General features: G+C 36.6%; 1 long non-coding RNA gene across 1 annotated transcript; it reads right to left on the bottom strand.

Annotated features, from left to right (window-relative positions):
• Positions 1-11515: 11515 nt before the first annotated feature.
• Positions 11516-15431, bottom strand: LOC112724000 (uncharacterized). The gene is made up of 4 exons (XR_003163261.2): positions 14654-15431; positions 14479-14580; positions 14255-14398; positions 11516-11686 (listed from the first exon to the last, which is right to left on the bottom strand). It is a non-coding gene; the product is annotated as an uncharacterized lncRNA (long non-coding RNA).
• Between the last annotated feature and the right edge of the window lie 321 nt (positions 15432-15752).

The raw sequence follows: 15752 nt of genomic DNA, 5'->3' as shown, positions 1-15752 counted from the left end.
TTTAAGAGAAATGTTACCGTTTGAGAATTATTAGAATTTATTATTTTTTATTATTATTTAATTATCAATTTAATTTTTTTAATATAATTATTTTAATTTAATAATTTAATAATATATTTTATTTTATACTTTTAAATATTAATGACTAATTAATGATAAAAAATAATAACTTCTAGTGACCTTCTAGCATTCTACAATAATTATTGGTGATAGCCATGCTAAGAAAGCAACAAGAAAAGTTGTAAATAATTGCTTGCCCTAAACATAGATAATGCTCTATATGTTTGTCCTAAGGCAAATTAAACAGAAATAATTGTGCAGTAGAAGAGAGCTACTACAAATTGACCCAATCTTAACAAAAACAATTTTTAATTTAGATTGTGTATAAATACGTGTTTCTCTAATTTTTGATAGCGCAAACAGTTTTTTTCTCTCGATTAAAATCGTAACATTTAAAATTTAAACAAAGATCAAAATCTCTTAAAATCATTGTGAAAAGTGAAGGAAGTTGCGAAGCTGAATTCGAAAAAAATTATAAGAAAATAAAATAAAAAGATGATGAAGAAGATGTAGCAAAAGATGAGAAGAAAAAGAGTTTTGAATTATGGAGAACTTATCAACACACATACATAAAAAATTCTTAAATAATACACTTCAATATCTTCGTGTTACACCGAAATTTACTACAAATACAGAAAAATGTTTCTTCTTACACTTAAATATCTTCGTGTTACATCGAAATTTACTACAAATACAGAAAAATGTTTCTTTCTTTCTTTTAGTTGAATGAATGTAAGTTCATCCTCTTCTAAGTAATTTTGCAGTATTATATGTTTCTTCTTTTTCTTTATTAGATTTTTTTTTGTTTTTATTATTGTTAAGATAGTAAAATAAGAAGAAACTTGAGAAGGTAAAACAAAAAGGAAAAGATGAATAAGAAAAAAGAAGAAGAAAATAGCGATGATGATGAAAAAAAAGAAGCAGTAGAAGATGAAGAGGAGGAAGAAGAATAGTTTTGAATTATACAGAACTTATCAGTACAAAAACACCGAAAGTTCTTATACAATACACTCAAATATCTTCGTGTTACATCGAACAGAAAAAAATGTTTCCTCTAATGTTGTATTTTCTTCTTCTTGTTTTTCTTATTTCTTTCTTTCTTTTAGTTGAATGAATGTAAGTTCATCATTTTTCAAATAATTTTGTCGTATTGTGTGTTTCTTCTTCTTCTTTGTTTGATTTTTTTTGTTTTTATTCTTGTTAAGAGAGTAAAACAATAAGAAACTTGAGAAGATAAAACAAGAAAAAAAATGAATAAGAAAAAAAGAAGAAGAAGAAGCAGCAGAAGATGAGGAGGAAGGAGAATAAGAGTTTTGAATTATGCAGACTTATCAGCACATATACACCGAAAATTCTTAAACAATACACTTAAATATCTTTATGTTACACCGAAATTTGCTGCAAATATAGAAAAATATTTTCTTTAATGCAAAACTCTTACATTTCATTCAATCCAAACCATCAACGATGAACAACAATTTTCAAAAACAAAAACAATATTATTCGCCTACAGAATCATAAACTACTAACAAAAATATTAACTAGAATTGAACCATATCTCAGCCACATGATTGGATTCAAAACAATAATCAACTTCGTTTTGGTTCAATTGACAATTTGAACTTGAATTATTCATTATCTTCAACAATGAGATAGATGTTCAAAACTGATTTTAGAGCTTGATTTCAAAAACGTAGAGAACGAACGAAGAAAAACGCAGAGAATGCAGAGATGGAAAAGAATGTAAATAAAAAACATTAAGAAAATTCGAAAACGGAAACAAAATTCTTTTAAAAAAAGCAGTTATATATTTGTGTGTTAGATTGAAAAATTAGTTAAATAGTAATGCGTGAAGTGAATTAAGTTAAAGAAACTTATATGGACTTATATAAAATAATGGCTTATACATAAAGAATATTTGACAGTAAAATAGAATAAAATGATTGGTTATTGTATATTATAAAAGTGAGAGTCCTAAGCAATATGTAAAATAAGAAATTGCACAACGTATTGTACAAATGAAATTTTTAGTGGGATTTTGTGCACTATTTAGAACATGTAATTATGTGCATTTTTGTTTTTTTCCTGAATTTACTGATTGTGGAGTGTGAGTAAATCATTTAAAAAATAGTAATTATTTTTGTATGAAGTATATATATATAAACAACCACCATATGCATTTTTTTTTGGGAAAAGTATGAGGAGCTAATAGAATATTTATACAATGTGTACAATAAAAATTTAGGGAGTATTAGAGATATAATCATTAGTGTTACCTTTTTAATATTGTTAATAAATTGTGCTAATTTTTAGTATTATTGATTTTTTTAATTGTTAATGAGGGTATATAGCACGATCAATTACGTACTTATGAAAAGTTTGACCGAGTGGTTTCTGATTCTGGAACAAGAACTTGAATTCCACTGTTAGGGGTGGCAACGGGGTGGGTAGGGGCGGGTTTTTGCTCTACCCGACTCCGTCCCATCCTACAAAAAATTCGCATCAAATCCGCCTCGTCCTACCCGCGGGTTGTAAAATGTTAAATCCTAACCCGCCCCTGCGGGTACCCGCTCCGTCCCTACCCGCCCCTATAATTATTAAATCTAACAAATAAAATTAAATTTTAAAAACTATATAACCACCATTTACATATATAATATAAATTAAAGTAAAAATTTATATATGATATAATATTATTAATTATTTTACTAATTATTTTATATATATTACACATATTATATATACCGGGGCGGGTAGGGGCGGGTTTAACCTAAACCCGATCCGTCCCGCCCCGCCCCGTTAAAACCCGCCCCAGTGCGGGGGCGGGTAATTACCCGCCCCGAGCGGATAGGGGCGAGGTGGGTACCCACGGGTTCGGATAGTGTTGCCACCCCTATCCACTGTCCCATGCGGAACAACACGGTTTAATTTATAGGCACCACTTAAATAAAGATCCCAAAAATAACTTTTTTTAAAGACGTCTACGTGGCAAAACTTAAACCATACATTCTAAAGCCACACTTTTTACTACATAACACTTAAAACCATAGCATTTTTTGAGAAAAGCGTCACCTAATGAAAAAAAATAAATTAGAAGATTTAAGAGAAGAAATAATTAAATTATCAAAATTAATAGATCAAAAACTAATGATTTTAACTAATGTTAATTGTAATGACACCGAATTCTTAAAATCAATACAAAATGATTTTTCTCAAAATCTTTATTTTACTATAAGTTTTATTGAAGGACTTCAAAAACCTGAAAAAACTTATATCTCACACGAAATTTCTAAAAAATGCTACCATGGAAATGATTTCCCACATCTCTATCATACTTTTAACCCACAATTAAATTCTATAGTAGATATGCTTAAAGAAATATTAGTATCCATAAAATTTCAAAGAAATAAGGAAAAAAAAAATCCCAAAGAAAAAAAAACTTCAGAATATAGCCAACATAACAAAACTAAAAGTAAAATCACCATTAAAATTATTAATATTGAAGAAAAATTAGAAGAAGTTACAATACTTTTTAAACAATTAAAAATGGCCCAAGAAAATAATATTATGGAACAAGAATTTCAAATAGAAGAAGAACCAGTAAATTCTGAAAATATAGAAAATGAAGAACACATTCTAGATTATTCAAGTGATGAAGAACCAGCAATTCCAATATGTAACACCCTAACTACCAGAGCTCACACTTCCGGCTGCGCGACTCTGATAGCTCGGACATTACGACGACACTTATACTATTTAATACTAAAATATGAGCCTGTTTAAAACTTTAAACCGCAATGCCGCTCCCAAAAATACGTTCGTTCGATAACGTACATCCATAAATACCATACAACTTACAAAAACTCATAAAGAGTACATCCATATATATACATACATATATATATAAGTAATATTACAAACATAATCCAATACAATTCCTATCCCTCTTACAGGTTATATCAAGATAAAGGCGAGGGTACAATAAACCATAACTAAAACAATACAGAGCATCACAACAACAATTAAATAAGCTCTTCGTAACTTCTGCGCCCATATCCTGAAAGGGGAAAAATGTAGGGAGGTGAGAACATCATCCTCGAAAGGGTTCTCAGTAGAGGGTTTTTGGGAATTACTGTAATAGGATACGTGAAGATAAACCGTACCAGTGATTAATAACCATCTTATGCCTCTTTTCAAAAACAACCGTTTACAATAAAAGAGAAATCTGAAATCTTTTTTTTTCTGAAAGAAGAAACTGTTCATTTAAACAATATTCAAAAGCATTTCAGAAGGTTTATCTATGCTGAACCAAATTAGCCTTTCACGCATTTCCAAACCATAACCACAATACCGAAACCAACCATCGGTCCATCTCAATTCAACCACGGCCCTAGGCCCAAACAATCCAACCAACAACCAATCACCACAATCCAACAGAGTCCCATATGCAAACACAGGAGGGAAGTTCAAGCACAAACAAACAGTTATTACAAGTAGAACAGTTAGCAATTAATCACATAGGCAAGCCAAGTATAATATGCACACCCAACCAATGTCACACAAATGCATATGATGCATGCCTGTCCCTAGTGGCTGATGATATCATCTGTCGGTTATAAAGCCAACCCGACAAGTCCTGGTAGCTAACCATTGGACTGTCCCTCTGTCGTGCATCCCCAACTCGAGTTATACTCATCATAAATTTGATCATAATCATGATCCATATCCATCACCCTCACTGGTGAATATTTATCCATCACCATCACTGGTGAATATTTATGGGGGCGAGCTCATCCGGGCCTTTCACAGTGCCCGGCCACACTTACGACATAGGGTCAACAGAGTATCAAGTCTCGACCTGGAGCACGTGGTGGCTAGCCACTGCTACTACCCAGGGAAACTCGTATCTCAGATAGTGGAAGTGCAACATTCACATTTATCAATGATTCAGCATAAACATGCATTCAATCTCATCCATGGATCAACATCCATCTCAGCCATCCGGCTCACGGTTCAGTCCAGAACCAGCCAATATTCATATCATACACAGCCATTCCGGCTCACGGTTCAATCCAAAACCAACCAATATGTATAATCATACACAGCCATTCCGGCTCACAACAAAACAGCACTTCCACCATTCAACATCATTAAATTCATAAAGTCGGCATTTAAGCCATAAATCATTTCCTCAATTCATTTCACTTTGAAATCGAGTTTCAACTCTTTTCAGCCTTGGCTTTAAAGATCCCATTTCTCAAATCATTTTAGGCTCATAAGCCACTTTTACTCAAGGTAAATTCCCCTTTGAAAACAATGCCACTCTCGGCATCCTCTTTCCAAACTTCCATAACCATGGCAAGTTAAAGATTCTTTTTGGAAACACTCAAAATCATCCATTCAACAATGGGATTTTATAACAAAGTTTCTCGGCAGAGTCCCAAGTCTTTAGGGGAGAATAACATATCTCATTTCGCCAAAATCATTTAAAATTATTAAAACATTGGCTTTCTGATTTGAGTAAGAAAATAGGATCTAAGCCAAACCGAGTCACGTAACCTTTACTTCTTTCAAAACCATTTCCTTTACTTAAACAAAACCGGCTTCAATTCCATAATTAAATCTGAAGCGTTTCAAACTGATAAGAGAATCATTTTTGTTGTGTTAAACTAGAGTTCAAAAGATACTTTGAATCTTATTTAAAACGTCAAAATAATGAGGCTCATCAATCGAAATCCAATTCCTTTTAAAATCACGAAAACTCTCCCAAGGGACAATCTTTGTGTTTAATAGAGAAAAACATAAACCCGTTTTACCTTTTAAAACAGCCTCAAAGCAAAATTCTCTTTCAAATGACTTGTACCCAAAGACATACTGTTCTTCTTGGAAAATAAGGATAAATCATGATTCTCTTTTCAATAATTCTTTCAAAGCATAACTTCATTGCTTTCTTAATTGCTCTAAGTAAAGGTAATAAAGAAGCCATAATTTCACAATCCTCAAAATAGATAGGAAAGGCATTAAACTCAAAATTCCCCAATTAACATTTCAAATAAGGACTCGGATTCTATAGAAATTTCGGCAGCACCTCCCCTAAAACTTGGACTTTTGCCACCCGTTTCGGGTCCCAACTAAACCGTTTCTCATTCCTTTTCAACAGCTCAAAACCAGAAATCAATTCAAAAGCAAGCTAAATCCAACAGTCGCCTCAGTGGCATATCTCAAGGAAGCCATTTCAAAAATCAACTCAATATCAACCGATTTAACTCATTTCCAAAGCTTTAAAGAATCAGTTCAGCAATAAATCATTTATCAAAACCAAATCAATTAAAGCAACACAGGCTGAATTTCAAGAGTATTCTATCTTCCACATCATCAAAATAATTGACTCAATTCAAACCAATCCTCAACGGATTAAACTCATTTCAAATCTTTAAAGAATCAATTTCAAACATTACATTTCACAAGCCACACAACAATTCGGCCAAACCAACATCCATAATCATTCGAGTCAATCAAATAATACATAAGGCAGATACAATCACTAAATACACAATATCTCACATCAGTACCCATATGTAATAATTCCAATAATAAACTATAGTTTTTGGAAAGCGCCCCTACCTCAGCAAGCAAAACTTAACCCAAGCGTGTCAACTGAACTCTTTTCGCTCTGCCCGAAATCACCGACAATCAGAACCCGACTCGGCTTGCTCTCTCGAAAGCAGAAACCGCTACAAGTGGCATAAGCAAACCGGATTCTAACTCCTAGAACCATTAACATCGCAAATACTTTATTACACGGAACAGAGCACTAACGCAGGGCTTTCAAAAATCAAAATACTCACTGAAATCACAAAACGAAGCAGCCGCAGCTCCCTATCAACCCGGCAGTGGCTCCGTCAGTAACCCCAAGTGACAATCGCGAGCAAAAACACCGGTGACGGTAACTGTAACAACCACGCGGCGTTAACAACCTTTCCGGAATTCCAACAGAACAGAAACCAAACTCAAAGAACTTACCGGCAGTGGAACACGGTGGCAGTAGGGTCTCAAGTGGCAGAAACTCAGCCCGGAGCTCCGGCGGCCATGGCGGCAGATTTTGACGGCACGGCAGCAAGGGCTGGGAACCACCCACCATCATCGCGTCTCATCCTCTCCCGCTACTGACAAGGACAGCAACCACCATAGCATCCTGACCCAAGCAGCGGCTTCCAAGGGCAAAGGCGGCGCACTCACCCAAAACCCAAATGGAGCAACGGTAGGAGCGGCGGCCAAGGATTCCGGCGGTAGTGGCGGTGAACCAGAGCACCAGAAGCGGAGAGGATTCATCTTGCTTCCCTCTCTCACCTCCGTTCCACAGCAGTGACCTCCACTGGCGGTAGTGGTGGACTACACCCCAGGGCGACGGCGACTGTTCAGACGGCAGTGACGACACATGGCTGTGCGCGACGGCAGCGGCGAGTCCCTCTCCGCGCGACGCCGTCTCCACGCCTCACTCTCTCTCGATCTCGTGCTCCCCTCTGGTCGCGATCCACGGCGGCGATGGTGGCGCTATTGGAAGACATGGAGGCAGTGGCGGCGAGACGTGGGTCGACGGCAAGGCGCAGGTCCATCTCCCCCTGTCTCGCGAGCTCTCTCTTCTCGTTCAGAGCTCCCCTCCCCTCAGTCAACGACGGCGGCGACGGTGGCAGTGGCACCCACCGCGCCGCCTCCCTCTTCTCCCCTCTATTTCGTTTTTCTTTTGCTTCTGCTCCTTTCTTTCATGAAGAAAGAACAAAAGGAAACTGTGCGTGCTATGGCTGCTGGGCTCAGGGGGGAAAGGGTAGCTAGGTTAGGGTTTAAGCAAAATTAGGTTTAGGGGTAATTTGGTAATTTCAAATAAAATTGGGTATAATATAATAATTGAAACTCAAATTAAATCCAACACTAGTTGTATATAGAAAATACTATTTGCTCATCAATTTCACAAATTATTTTCAATAAAATGCTCAAATCCAAAAATTAGAAATAATATACTTAATTTCTTCATTTTTCCAAAATAGCAGTAATAATATTTAAATATTACTTATCTAATCCAAATCTTATAAAATCCTTATTATTTCATAACTATCAACCTTATACTTTAAATATGGAAAATAATCCAATAATTATAAAATTGGATAATAATCATAACTTATCTCAAATCCAATAAATCAAAACTTGCCTTAATTATCTTTAATAAAATAATCTCTGAAATTAAGGCTATAAATAATCGTAGGATTTGAGACTTGATCATAATAAGACTTTTCAAAGATTCTGGGCCTTACATTCTACCCACCTTATAAAAATTTTCGCCCTCGAAAATTGATACAAAATGGAAGAAATTCCATAACAGTTCACCCTTGAACACATTTAAAGAAGAAGCAAAAATATCTCAAAATATAATCATATATACGATTTTCAAATACTTTGATTATCATAAGCACAAGGATGCAAAGGTAGGAGTGTAACTGCCAGGCAAACGTTACAAGATAGGCTCAATGCAAAAGATAACATGGGTCAATCATGTGATAGTAGGGCAAGGCATCAAAGGCTAGAAAACAGGATGGAGTTAAAACGATGTGCTCAATATCCGCACACTAATCTTATATCAACCTCAAGGTTTCAACTTTCCAATTCCATCAAGCACCTTACAAACCCCAAATTTGATCACAAGCCTGACAATCACAAACCCGTTCGCAAGGAACAAAATGCCCACAACTCATACGTTGCACACCTACCGCTTCAACTTCCGTATACACATCACATCTTAAAGAACTAACGTATCGCGTTACTACGCCTACAAGTCGCACGTGATACCAAAACAATTCTCGAGTCTACTCAGAAGAATATGAGATCTTAGAAAGGAGAGACGGATGTCAAAGACAATAGTCATAGATTTGAAAGAATATATCCAATCCCAGATAAACATGGATGTTCAAGCAATAAAGTTTGCTAGACATAATTCAATTGACAACTTCAAAGATAACCCTTAGATCAAAGAAGTTCAATAGGATCAACAAGAAGATAACCAGCGCATCAGCTTGAAACAAACTCAAACTGAGTCGATGAAGTATGAGGTTTACAAAAGAGAATATCTCAAACCCAAGGCAAAGCTCACAAAACTCAAGGGCATGATTAAAAATACTTCTGAATACATTGTTCTTAAAAGAATCGAAAACTTGCAGGAAAATCACCTCGCAGTCTAAAAGAAAAGTTAAGCAACAAATGTCCTTCAAGAGAGTAACAAAAGCATAAATGTGGCTTTACTTCAATACAATTCCATGTTGAAGTAGATTTTGTAGAGTTCCAAAAACAAATGCACACAACTTTGGCTAAGAGCTAAAATATTTCCTCAAATATTTTAGAAAGATAATTAAATGCACAACTTAACCAAAAGCAGTTCATAAAAACTCGGAAATAATCAGATGCTTGTTCGAAATTCTCAAAATTTCATATTCAAACAAGCCTGTATAACATTTATAGCAAGTACGAAAGAGGAAGTTAAACTCTTTTTAGAAAAGAAACTCCGAGATAAAAATTTGCTTACAATCTGGTAAGGAAATAAGTGGTGCGTTACAAACAAACCGGTTTCCACTAAACAAGGAAACTTTCCAAAACCTCATTTAAAATAGCGCATGCCGATTTTTAAATTAACTTCATCAATATTGAACAATGGTTTCAATCTAAATCAAGAAACAGAAAATAAATTCCGTTTAAAACTTCTTACAAGAGAATTCAAAACTTCTTTAAAAAGTCCAAAACAATACTCCAAAAGTGTTCTTGAAATCTCCATCTCAGAAGAACATTCAAGAAGTTTAAGATGTACTAAAAAGGAGTCAAGCCTTGCAAGAAAGGATCTTAAATTAGAGTAGTTCAAACAAGATCCACTAAGCATGAAATATCAAACAAGTTTTAAATTGATCCAAAAGAATACAAAAGTCATAGAAAAGACAACTCAATCATTTGTAATTCTTCAATGATAAATCTTTAACTAAAAACTCTTGTAGAGATAATGGGAGAATAAACAATGTACTATCCTAAAACGAATCAAACTGACCCACATAAGGATGAGATTCACAAGAGGGGACAAACCAAGATCAATGGTAATGTTCACAAGATGTAAAAGATTAGTTAAAAACAGAATCACGTATGACATTCATAGAGGTGAAAAGCTTAAGAAGGAACCAGTCCGTTCATAAGAAGAAGCTATGAATCCAACATTTTCAAAAGAACAACAATGGCATAAACTATGTAGTATGCTAAACCAAACTCAATTCAAAATAAGTTAAGTAAAGCTTATCAAACGAAACTCAACCGGAATGAAAGCGAAAAATTCTTTCTTTCCAGTATTTCAGAAAATATCCAAATACACAATCAAATAAAGATGTCCATTGGAACTATAGTAAAATTACTAGAAGGTCAAAATTTACTTTTAAAATAAGTACAATTGCGTAAACCAGTAAAAGTACAGGCAAAGTATTAGAAAGAAATAGTTGTTAAACTGTATAAATAATTTCAAAGTCTCATATATAGAAAAGCATATATCTAATCAACAGCAATTTATAAAATCTCAAAATTGGCTGTGATCACTGTCAAGTAAGAGAAAAACTGAATCAACAATTTCTCAAAGAATGGACTCAGAATCCGGAGTTAAAAGTCACAGCACATTAAGACAGGTTCAAGGCCATATCAAAGAATACTTGAATCAAGAAGAACTCAAACAGAGGAAGATAGATGCAACAAAGATCTTAAACCAGCATATGCACTTAAGGTCAAACAAGAATACATATGGATAGAGGAATAGAGTGAAGACATCAAATTACTCTTCAAAAGGTCTAGCAAATAAGAACTTCAAGTTAGGATATGAAAGAACATGTCAACTCGAACAGAATTCAAGACACACAACTGAATAGCCTCGAGAAGTAGTTTCCAACTTTTCCAAAACCCGCGATTCGCTTTATTCAAAACTAGGATTTCATCTATGATAACCCATCAGTGCTTTCATATACATATTTCACTAGTATTAAGCCGGCCGAACTTAATATCAGGAATTATGCAATGCAAGACTAACAGCGTTAATCAATAGACTGTCATGTGCATAAAGCTCTAATTCTCGTCATTTGACAAGACCTAATACATGACAAACGCTCAGAGTATGCAACTGAAGCATAGTCAGTCCATTCCTCAGGCTCTACAGGAAGAACTGCTCTGATACCATAATGTAACACCCTAACTACCAGAGCTCACACTTCCGGCTGCGCGACTCTGATAGCTCGGACATTACGACGACACTTATACTATTTAATACTAAAATATGAGCCTGTTTAAAACTTTAAACCGCAATGCCGCTCCCAAAAATACGTTCGTTCGATAACGTACATCCATAAATACCATACAACTTACAAAAACTCATAAAGAGTACATCCATATATATACATACATATATATATAAGTAATATTACAAACATAATCCAATACAATTCCTATCCCTCTTACAGGTTATATCAAGATAAAGGCGAGGGTACAATAAACCATAACTAAAACAATACAGAGCATCACAACAACAATTAAATAAGCTCTTCGTAACTTCTGCGCCCATATCCTGAAAGGGGAAAAATGTAGGGAGGTGAGAACATCATCCTCGAAAGGGTTCTCAGTAGAGGGTTTTTGGGAATTACTGTAATAGGATACGTGAAGATAAACCGTACCAGTGATTAATAACCATCTTATGCCTCTTTTCAAAAACAACCGTTTACAATAAAAGAGAAATCTGAAATCTTTTTTTTTTCTGAAAGAAGAAACTGTTCATTTAAACAATATTCAAAAGCATTTCAGAAGGTTTATCTATGCTGAACCAAATTAGCCTTTCACGCATTTCCAAACCATAACCACAATACCGAAACCAACCATCGGTCCATCTCAATTCAACCACAGCCCTAGGCCCAAACAATCCAACCAACAACCAATCACCACAATCCAACAGAGTCCCAGATGCAAACACAGGAGGGAAGTTCAAGCACAAACAAACAGTTATTACAAGTAGAACAGTTAGCAATTAATCACATAGGCAAGCCAAGTATAATATGCACACCCAACCAATGTCACACAAATGCATATGATGCATGCCTGTCCCTAGTGGCTGATGATATCATCTGTCGGTTATAAAGCCAACCCGACAAGTCCTGGTAGCTAACCATTGGACTGTCCCTCTGTCGTGCATCCCCAACTCGAGTTATACTCATCATAAACTTGATCATAATCATGATCCATATCCATCACCCTCACTGGTGAATATTTATCCATCACCATCACTGGTGAATATTTATGGGGGCGAGCTCATCCGGGCCTTTCACAGTGCCCGGCCACACTTACGACATAGGGTCAACAGAGTATCAAGTCTCGACCTGGAGCACGTGGTGGCTAGCCACTGCTACTACCCAGGGAAACTCGTATCTCAGATAGTGGAAGTGCAACATTCACATTTATCAATGATTCAGCATAAACATGCATTCAATCTCATCCATGGATCAACATCCATCTCAGCCATCCGGCTCACGGTTCAGTCCAGAACCAGCCAATATTCATATCATACACAGCCATTCCGGCTCACGGTTCAATCCAAAACCAACCAATATGTATAATCATACACAGCCATTCCGGCTCACAACAAAACAGCACTTCCACCATTCAACATCATTAAATTCATAAAGTCGGCATTTAAGCCATAAATCATTTCCTCAATTCATTTCACTTTGAAATCGAGTTTCAACTCTTTTCAGCCTTGGCTTTAAAGATCCCATTTCTCAAATCATTTTAGGCTCATAAGCCACTTTTACTCAAGGTAAATTCCCCTTTGAAAACAATGCCACTCTCGGCATCCTCTTTCCAAACTTCCATAACCATGGCAAGTTAAAGATTCTTTTTGGAAACACTCAAAATCATCCATTCAACAATGGGATTTTATAACAAAGTTTCTCGGCAGAGTCCCAAGTCTTTAGGGGAGAATAACATATCTCATTTCGCCAAAATCATTTAAAATTATTAAAACATTGGCTTTCTGATTTGAGTAAGAAAATAGGATCTAAGCCAAACCGAGTCACGTAACCTTTACTTCTTTCAAAACCATTTCCTTTACTTAAACAAAACCGGCTTCAATTCCATAATTAAATCTGAAGCGTTTCAAACTGATAAGAGAATCATTTTTGTTGTGTTAAACTAGAGTTCAAAAGATACTTTGAATCTTATTTAAAACGTCAAAATAATGAGGCTCATCAATCGAAATCCAATTCCTTTTAAAATCACGAAAACTCTCCCAAGGGACAATCTTTGTGTTTAATAGAGAAAAACATAAACCCGTTTTACCTTTTAAAACAGCCTCAAAGCAAAATTCTCTTTCAAATGACTTGTACCCAAAGACATACTGTTCTTCTTGGAAAATAAGGATAAATCATGATTCTCTTTTCAATAATTCTTTCAAAGCATAACTTCATTGCTTTCTTAATTGCTCTAAGTAAAGGTAATAAAGAAGCCATAATTTCACAATCCTCAAAATAGATAGGAAAGGCATTAAACTCAAAATTCCCCAATTAACATTTCAAATAAGGACTCGGATTCTATAGAAATTTCGGCAGCACCTCCCCTAAAACTTGGACTTTTGCCACCCGTTTCGGGTCCCAACTAAACCGTTTCTCATTCCTTTTCAACAGCTCAAAACCAGAAATCAATTCAAAAGCAAGCTAAATCCAACAGTCGCCTCAGTGGCATATCTCAAGGAAGCCATTTCAAAAATCAACTCAATATCAACCGATTTAACTCATTTCCAAAGCTTTAAAGAATCGGTTCAGCAATAAATCATTTATCAAAACCAAATCAATTAAAGCAACACAGGCTGAATTTCAAGAGTATTCTATCTTCCACATCATCAAAATAATTGACTCAATTCAAACCAATTCTCAACGGATTAAACTCATTTCAAATCTTTAAAGAATCAATTTCAAACATTACATTTCACAAGCCACACAACAATTCGGCCAAACCAACATCCATAATCATTCGAGTCAATCAAATAATACATAAGGCAGATACAATCACTAAATACATAATATCTCACATCAGTACCCATATGTAATAATTCCAATAATAAACTATAGTTTTTGGAAAGCGCCCCTACCTCAGCAAGCAAAACTTAACCCAAGCGTGTCAACTGAACTCTTTTCGCTCTGCCCGAAATCACCGACAATCAGAACCCGACTCGGCTTGCTCTCTCGAAAGCAGAAACCGCTACAAGTGGCATAAGCAAACCGGATTCTAACTCCTAGAACCATTAACATCGCAAATACTTTATTACACGGAACAGAGCACTAACGCAGGGCTTTCAAAAATCAAAATACTCACTGAAATCACAAAACGAAGCAGCCGCAGCTCCCTATCAACCCGGCAGTGGCTCCGTCAGTAACCCCAAGTGACAATCGCGAGCAAAAACACCGGTGACGGTAACTGTAACAACCACGCGGCGTTAACAACCTTTCCGGAATTCCAACAGAACAGAAACCAAACTCAAAGAACTTACCGGCAGTGGAACACGGTGGCAGTAGGGTCTCAAGTGGCAGAAACTCAGCCCGGAGCTCCGGCGGCCATGGCGGCAGATTTTGACGGCACGGCAGCAAGGGCTGGGAACCACCCACCATCATCGCGTCTCATCCTCTCCCGCTACTGACAAGGACAGCAACCACCATAGCATCCTGACCCAAGCAGCGGCTTCCAAGGGCAAAGGCGGCGCACTCACCCAAAACCCAAATGGAGCAACGGTAGGAGCGGCGGCCAAGGATTCCGGCGGTAGTGGCGGTGAACCAGAGCACCAGAAGCGGAGAGGATTCATCTTGCTTCCCTCTCTCACCTCCGTTCCACAGCAGTGACCTCCACTGGCGGTAGTGGTGGACTACACCCCAGGGCGACGGCGACTGTTCAGACGGCAGTGACGACACATGGCTGTGCGCGACGGCAGCGGCGAGTCCCTCTCCGCGCGACGCCGTCTCCACGCCTCACTCTCTCTCGATCTCGTGCTCCCCTCTGGTCGCGATCCACGGCGGCGATGGTGGCGCTATTGGAAGACATGGAGGCAGTGGCGGCGAGACGTGGGTCGACGGCAAGGCGCAGGTCCATCTCCCCCTGTCTCGCGAGCTCTCTCTTCTCGTTCAGAGCTCCCCTCCCCTCAGTCAGCGACGGCGGCGACGGTGGCAGTGGCACCCACCGCGCCGCCTCCCTCTTCTCCCCTCTATTTCGTTTTTCTTTTGCTTCTGCTCCTTTCTTTCATGAAGAAAGAACAAAAGGAAACTGTGCGTGCTATGGCTGCTGGGCTCAGGGGGGAAAGGGTAGCTAGGTTAGGGTTTAAGCAAAATTAGGTTTAGGGGTAATTTGGTAATTTCAAATAAAATTGGGTATAATATAATAATTGAAACTCAAATTAAATCCAACACTAGTTGTATATAGAAAATACTATTTGCTCATCAATTTCACAAATTATTTTCAATAAAATGCTCAAATCCAAAAATTAGAAATAATATACTTAATTTCTTCATTTTTCCAAAATAGCAGTAATAATATTTAAATATTACTTATCTAATCCAAATCTTATAAAATCCTTATTATTTCATAACTATCAACCTTAT

The sequence above is a fragment of the Arachis hypogaea genome, chromosome 11 (assembly GCF_003086295.3).
Source record: "Arachis hypogaea cultivar Tifrunner chromosome 11, arahy.Tifrunner.gnm2.J5K5, whole genome shotgun sequence".
Lineage (NCBI taxonomy): Eukaryota > Viridiplantae > Streptophyta > Magnoliopsida > Fabales > Fabaceae > Arachis > Arachis hypogaea.
This window is presented reverse-complemented; position numbering and strand designations above follow the sequence as displayed.